This window comes from Leuresthes tenuis, unplaced genomic scaffold (assembly GCF_036924035.1).
Source record: "Leuresthes tenuis unplaced genomic scaffold, fLeuTen1.0.hap1 SCAF_18, whole genome shotgun sequence".
Lineage (NCBI taxonomy): Eukaryota > Metazoa > Chordata > Actinopteri > Atheriniformes > Atherinopsidae > Leuresthes > Leuresthes tenuis.
The window spans coordinates 26,372,985-26,380,347 of NW_027325372.1; the positions used below are offsets into that span (position 1 = coordinate 26,372,985).

Consider the following 7,363-nt stretch of genomic DNA (forward strand, 5'->3'; position numbering starts at 1 on the left):
TCTGCTCTTGTGAAAAAGCAAACAGCGGTGCAGGATGGAAGTTTCTTTTAATCTGCTGAGAAAAGAGAGTGAATGCGAAGCAGACTTTAACACGGCTCTGGGAGCGAGCCGAGTGCGGGCTAACCAGGAGAATTGCTTGAAAGAAACGCGACACCGAATGAGCGGTCAGAACAAAGCCTCAATACGGTGTTCCTGTGGTGTTTTTATAAAATGCGGTGTAAAAAAAGGTGTGAATGCCCCATAGAAAACTAAAAGGTGGAGCGGAAGTGTTCGGCTGCAAGAAGGTGTGAATGTCCGACTATATTTGGTGAAAAGCAGGTGAAGCAAGGTCTGAATGCCCAACCTTACATCATCAAAAGCGAGATCAGAGGTTTTTGGCTGCAAGAAGGCCATAGTTTGCCAAAAGCGGGTAAGGTGCGAATGATCGGCTAAATATCAACAAAAGTGGGGGCGGAGGTCTTCGGATGCAAGTGGGTGTGAATATCCCACCATACAAGTATGGTGGAGAGGAAGCTGTGAATGGCCGACCATAGTTTGCAAAAAGCGGGTGAGAAAAGGTGCGAATGTCCAACCATACATGATCAAAACAGGGAGCGGAGGTGTTTGGCTGCGACAAGGTGTGAATGTCCACCCATAATTAATGAAAAGCGGGCAACAAGTAGGTTCGAATGCCCAACCATACATCATCAAAAGCAGGAGTGGATGTGTTCGGCTACAATAAGGTTTGAATGTCCGAGCATAGTTTGTAAAAAGCGGGTAAGAAAAGGTTCGAATGCCCGAACATACACCATCAAAAGAGGGAGCGGAGGTGTTCCGCTGTAAGACGGTGTGAATGTCCGACCATAGTTGGTAAAAAGTGGGTATGAAAAGGTTCGAATGCCCAAATTCGGCTGCAAAAAACTGTGTTCGGCTGCAAAAAGGTGTGAATGTTCGACTAAATTTTGTAAAAAGCGGGTAAGACAAGGTGCGAATGCCTGACAATGTATGATCAAAATCGGGAGCGGAGGTGTTCAGCTGCAAGAAGGTCTAAATGTCCATTTTTAATTGCTAGAAAACATGAAAGAAAATTTTCGAAAATCAATCCACACATGATCATAAGTGGGAGAGGAGGTGTTCAGCTGCAAGAAGGTGTGAATGTCCTACCATAATTGCTGAAAAATGTGTTAGAAACGGTAAGAATGCTGGACCATACATCATCAAAAGCTAGAGAGGTGGTGTTCGGCTGCAAGTAGATGTGAATGTCTGACTAAAGTTCAAATATATTAACAAAAGCGGGAGGAGAGGTCTTCGGATGAGTGGTCGAGAATTTCCAACCATAATCTATAAAATGCGGTGAAAAAAAAAGGTGTGATAGATACCTAAAAGGTGGAGCGGAAGTGTTCGGCTGCAAGAAGGTGTGAATGTTATATATATAGTTGGTGAAAAGCAGGAAAAGCAAGGTTCGAATGCCCAATCTTACATAATCAAAAGCGAGATCAGAGGTGTTTGGCGGCAAGAAAACGGGTAAGGGGTGAATGACCGACTAAATATCAACAAAAGTGGGGGCGGAGGTCTTCGGATGCAAGTGGGTGTGAATATCCCACCATACAAGTATGGTGGAGAGGAAGCTGTGAATGGCCGACCATAGTTTGCAAAAAGCGGGTGAGAAAAGGTGCGAATGTCCAACCATACATGATCAAAACAGGGAGCGGAGGTGTTTGGCTGCGACAAGGTGTGAATGTCCACCCATAATTAATGAAAAGCGGGCAACAAGTAGGTTCGAATGCCCAACCATACATCAACAAAAGCAAGAGTGGATGTGTTTGGCTACAAGAAGGTTTGAATGTCCGAGCATAGTTTGTAAAAAGCGGGTAAGAAAAGGTGCGAATGCCTGAACATACACCATCAAAAGAGGGAGCGGAGGTGTTCCGCTGAAAGACGGTGTGAATGTCCTAACATAGTTGGTAAAAAGCGGGTAAGAAAAGGTTCGAATGCCCGAATATATACCATCAAAAGGGGAAGCGGAGGTGTTCGGCTGTAAGAAGTTGTGAACGTCCGACCAAAGTTTGTAAAAAGCAGTTAAGAAAAGGTTCGAATATCCAACCAAACATAATCAAAAGTGGGAGCAGAGCTGTTCGACTGCAAGTAGGTGTGAATGTCCACCCATAATTCCTGAAAAATGGGTAAGAAAAGGTGCGAATGCCCAACCATACATCATCAAAAGAAGAAGTGGATGTGTTCTGCTACAAGAAGGTTTGAATGTCCGACCATAGTTTGTAAAAAGTGGGTAAGAAAAAGTTCGAATGCCCGAACATACACCATCAAAAGTGGGAGCGGAGGTGTTCCGCTGTAAGATGCTGCGAATGTCCGACCATAGTTGGTAAAAAGCGGGTAAGAAAAGGTTAAAAAACCCGACTGTACACAATCAATAGCGGAAGCGGAGTTGTTCGGCTACAAGAAGGTGTGAAAGTCCACCAATAATTACTGAAAAATGGGTAAGAAAAGGTGTGAATGCCCAACTATACATCATCAAAAGCAGAAGTGGATGTGTTCGGCCACAAGAACGTTTGAATGTCCGACCATAGTTTGTAAAAGGCGGGTAAGAAAAGGTTCGAATGCCCGTACATACACAATCAAAAGAGGGAGCGGAGGTGTTTCGCTGTAAGAAGGTGTGAATGTCCGAGCATAGTTTGTAAAAAGTGGGTAAGAAAAGGTTCGAATGCCAGAACATACACCATCAAAAGAGGGAGCGGAGGTGTTCCGCTGTAAGAAGGTGTGAATGTCCGACCATAGTTGGTAAAAAGCGGGTAAGAAAAGGTTCGAATGCCAAAATATACACCATCAAAAGCGGAAGCCGAGTTGTTCGGCTGCAAGTAGGTGTGAATGTCAGATCATAATTTGCAAAAAGCTGATGAGAAAGGTGTGAATGACCGACAATAATTGCTGAAAAATGTGTTAGAAAAGGTAAGAATGCCGGACCATTCATCATCAAAAGCGGGAGAAGAGGTGTTCGGCTGCAAGAAGCTGTGAATGTCCAGCCATAATTAGTCAAAAACGGGTACGAAAAGGTAGTATTGCCAGACCATAAATGATCAAAAAAGGGAGCGGAGGTTTTCCGCTGTAAGAAGGTGTGAATATCCGACCATAATTGGTAAAAAGCGGGTAAGAAAAGGTGCGAATGCCCAACCATACATCATCAAAAGCATGTGTGAATGTCAGATCATAATTTGCAAAAACCTGATTTTGTGCAGCTGAACACCTCTGTTCCCGCTTTTGATGGTGTATAGTCGGGCTTTCGAGGCTTTTCTTCAACGGTGTTTACAAATTACGGTTGGAAATTCAGACCTTGCAGCCGAACACCTCCGCTCCCTCTTTTGATCATACATTGTCGGGCATTCGCACCTTGTCTTACCCGCGTTTTACAAACCATGGTCGGACTTTCACACCTTCTTGTAGCTGAACAACTCCGCTCCCGCTATTGATTGTGTACAGTCGGGTATTTTAACCTTTTCTTACCCGCTTTTTACCAATTATGGTCGGACATTCACACCGTCTTACAGCGGAACACCTCCGCTCCCTCTTTTGATGGTGTATGTTCGGGCATTCGAACTTTTTCTTACCCACTTTTTACAAACTATGGTCGGACATTCAAACCTTCTTGTAGCAGAACACATCCACTTCTTCTTTTGATGATGTATGGTTGGGCATTCGCACCTTTTCTTACCCATTTTTAGGGAATTATGGCTGGACATTCACACCTACTTGCAGTCGAACAGCTCTGCTCCCACTTTTTATTATGTTTGGTTGGATATTCGAACCTTTTCTTAACTGCTTTTTACAAACTTTGGTCGGACGTTCACAACTTCTTACAGCCGAACACCTCCGCTTCCGCTTTTGATGGTATATATTCGGGCATTCGAACTTTTTCTTACCCGCTTTTTACCAACTATGGTCGGACATTCACACCGTCTTTCAGCGGAACACCTCCGCTCCCTCTTTTGATGGTGTATGTTCGGGCATTCGCACCTTTTCTTACCCGCTTTTTACAAACTATGGTCGTACATTCAAACCTTCTTGTAGCCGAAAACCTCCACTCCCTCTTTTGATCATACTTTGTCGGGCATTCGCACCTTTTCTTACCCGCTTTTTACAAACTATGCTCGGACATTCAAACCTTCTTCTAGCCAAACACATCCACTCCTGCTTTTGTTGATGTATGGTTGGGCATTCAAACCTACTTGTTGCCCGCTTTTCATTAATTATGGGTGGACATTCACACCTTGTCGCAGCCAAACACCTCCGCTCCCTGTTTTGATCATGTATGGTTGGACATTCGCACCTTTTCTCACCCGCTTTTTGCAAACTATGGTCGGCCATTCACAGCTTCCTCTCCACCATACTTGTATGGTGGGATATTCACACCTACTTGCATCCGAAGACCTCCGCCCCCACTGTGGTTGATATTTAGTCGGTCATTCACACCTTACCCGTTTTCTTGCCGCCAAACACCTCTGATCTCGCTTTTGATAATGTAAGATTGGGCATTCAGACCTTGCTTCACCTGCTTTTCACCAAATATAGTCGGACATTCACACCTTCTTGCAGCCGAACACTTCCGCTCCACCTTTTAGTTTTCTATGGGGCATTCACACCTTTTTTTACACCGCATTTTATAAAAACACCACAGGAACACCGTATTGAGGCTTTGTTCTGACCGCTCATTCGGTGTCGCGTTTCTTTCAAGCAATTCTCCTGGTTAGCCCGCACTCGGCTCGCTCCCAGAGCCGTGTTAAAGTCTTCTTCGCATTCACTCTCTTTTATCAGCAGATTAAAAGAAAGTTTCATCTTAGGCTCCCTGAAACTTCCATCCTGCACCGCTGTTTGCTTTTTCACAAGAGCAGAGGAGAGCGCACCGTTCCCAGCGGCACTGCAGTACCGGGTCGATGCTTGGAGTGAACGGAGCAAGCTCCTTTTTCAACTCCTATTGATAAAAATCCATTTAATATGTAGTCTCGCATAGAGGACATATCAGACATTAAACTGATAAGAACAGATACTACACTTGATCTTAGCCAAAAGGCAGAGAAGCGATAACTGTCCACTGGTTCACGTCCGAGGGCCCTTCCTGGCACAATGCGCACTTGTAGCGGTGTTCTTTTTATGGCCATAGTGTCACTTTGCACCTCCGCCCACCCGCTGCACTGAGCACTCTTCAGCCCTTTTAAATGGTATAACTTTACACTACCACACGCTCCAGCGAGCACCATTCAAGCAACAACTTTGCACTCCAGCTTCGAACATCGGCACAGTCGCAACAAGTAAGGCGACTCTACTCAGAGAAGTCACTCTGCACAGTAACAAGATTTCTTTTGCACAGACAGAAAGGGCTTCATCCGCAAAGGTAAAGCCTGCCAAAAATAGAAACAACTCATTAGTGCTGCTCAACGTTGTACTTTGCAGTAAAAGAAAGAGCAAATCTAAAGTTTCAGGAATCCGAGAATAAGCTTACTTTCATGAGTTCTTCACGATTTCGGATTTTGCTATAAAATGAATTCCTTCACTCAAACTAAATTTAAACTGCTAAACCGCTAATCTGTTACATACAAGGCAGATGTCAAATTCACCGAAATAGGATCTAAGGGTATTTGGCCAATCGAGCTGTAGCAGCTTCGGTAAAAGAGTATAAGTTGAAGAGTTTGTGAATAAAGGTGTGCGCACACATAGTGAGTTGTAGGAAAATAGGCAGGGAGCAATGCCGGCTGGGGTATATGTTCTTGTATGTTGTCTGACTGTTTGATTTGAATGTGTTGTGTAAGTGTCCTGTTGAATGTTACATGTTTGGGCTTTGACACGCTTCACTGTGGTTGTTAACTGTGTGGTGTGTCCTGAAATGTTATATGTTTGGGCTGTGTGACATGCTTAATGCTTTTCAGTAGCAACCCACTTATTCATATATAGGAACTGACAACATAAGAAGTCTGGACATACTTTGATAGTAGTTGTAGAAGTATCCTTATTGATAATAGATAAACTAATTCATAGTGATAGAACAGTAGATGAACAGGTGCCTGCACATGTCTCATGAAAATAAAATGGGTGTATGATTGCTGACGGCAGAGCAATACTGCCAAACTTATGAGTTCTTGTGGCAAACTTGATTCAGTGTCTTGACGTGTATACGCTGTTTCGCTGACTTGTCACAAGAAACAAAGTGTGTTTGATAAGATCCGACCATTTTATTACGGGAGGATCAGTATGTATGGATTCTGATGTGACTGATAAACCCATTCGTATCTTAAGCATAATCTAATACGTGAGACAACTCCCTGGCACACAATCAAAAAAAAAAAAGAGAGAGAGCGGTTTTGTGTCCCCACAGTCCATAATGTAGAAAAGAGAGAAAAAAGCCTTTCTGATTTGGTGTGTGTGCTCACAGTGCAGAGTGTAGAGAAAAGAGAAAAGAAAGCCATTTTGGTGTCACGGGTGTTGTGACTTACACACACACATTTCTGAATTGAGAAAGGAAATTATTTTAGAGAAAGCACTAGAGTTTAGATCCCATATTTGTTGATAGGCATTCATTTAATTTTTCTTTTAATCAGTTTTAAAGTGAATACTAACTGAGAAATGAAAAAGGTGAAGAGTTTAGAAGCTTGGTTCAAGAGCAAAACTTGGTTTATGATCAGCTGAGTCTCTAAACAGAACAGCAAAGGGCTTCATCGAACATTTAAAAAAGATTCAGATTGTTAGAATATCCAGAATTTATAGGAATGGTGGTGATTACTCTTATTTTCTAGAATGGAAATAACTGCACCATGTCTGTTTTATGAATTTAAGGGGCTAAAAAGTTTTGTTCTCGTTTTTCTATGATTAACCGAATGTATGTGAGAGTCCAAACAGACAGAAGGGTTACGGCCGAGCGCTGGACCTTCCAAAAAAGATGAGACAGGCTGGACCTGTGCCATACTACTTAAGACCGGCATGTGGATAACAGGTTCTTTAAACTCTCACACACACAAACTCACACACGTTCGCACACATACACCCATACACACACACATTCTTGAACTTGCTGCAAGATTAAACATTTGCATTAACTGACTCCAGCAACTCTGAGTCTCATTGAGAGACTTTTCTCAACAATTGGGTCCTCAAACCAGATCTCAACGTTTTTTCCGCTTTCCAGGGTCGGAGCTGAAACCGTGCACGGGGGAGTCCAGTACTCCTAATGAAAGACCCCCTGCTGAATTGCGGTAATTAGGGGCCAGTGTCCACTGAAAGGGGGAAAAAGGGACGAGATCGTACTTTTGAATCAATGGCCAGAAGCCATTGGCAGTGCAGGCATCAACAATAATGGTGTTATTTCACCCATTAACACTTAAGG

General features: G+C 43.4%; 1 non-coding gene across 1 annotated transcript; it reads right to left on the minus strand.

The window, feature by feature from the left end:
• Positions 1-4,881: 4,881 nt before the first annotated feature.
• Positions 4,882-5,071, minus strand: LOC140275938 (U2 spliceosomal RNA). Its single transcript, XR_011908638.1, has one exon. It is a non-coding gene; the product is annotated as a U2 spliceosomal RNA (small nuclear RNA).
• Between the last annotated feature and the right edge of the window lie 2,292 nt (positions 5,072-7,363).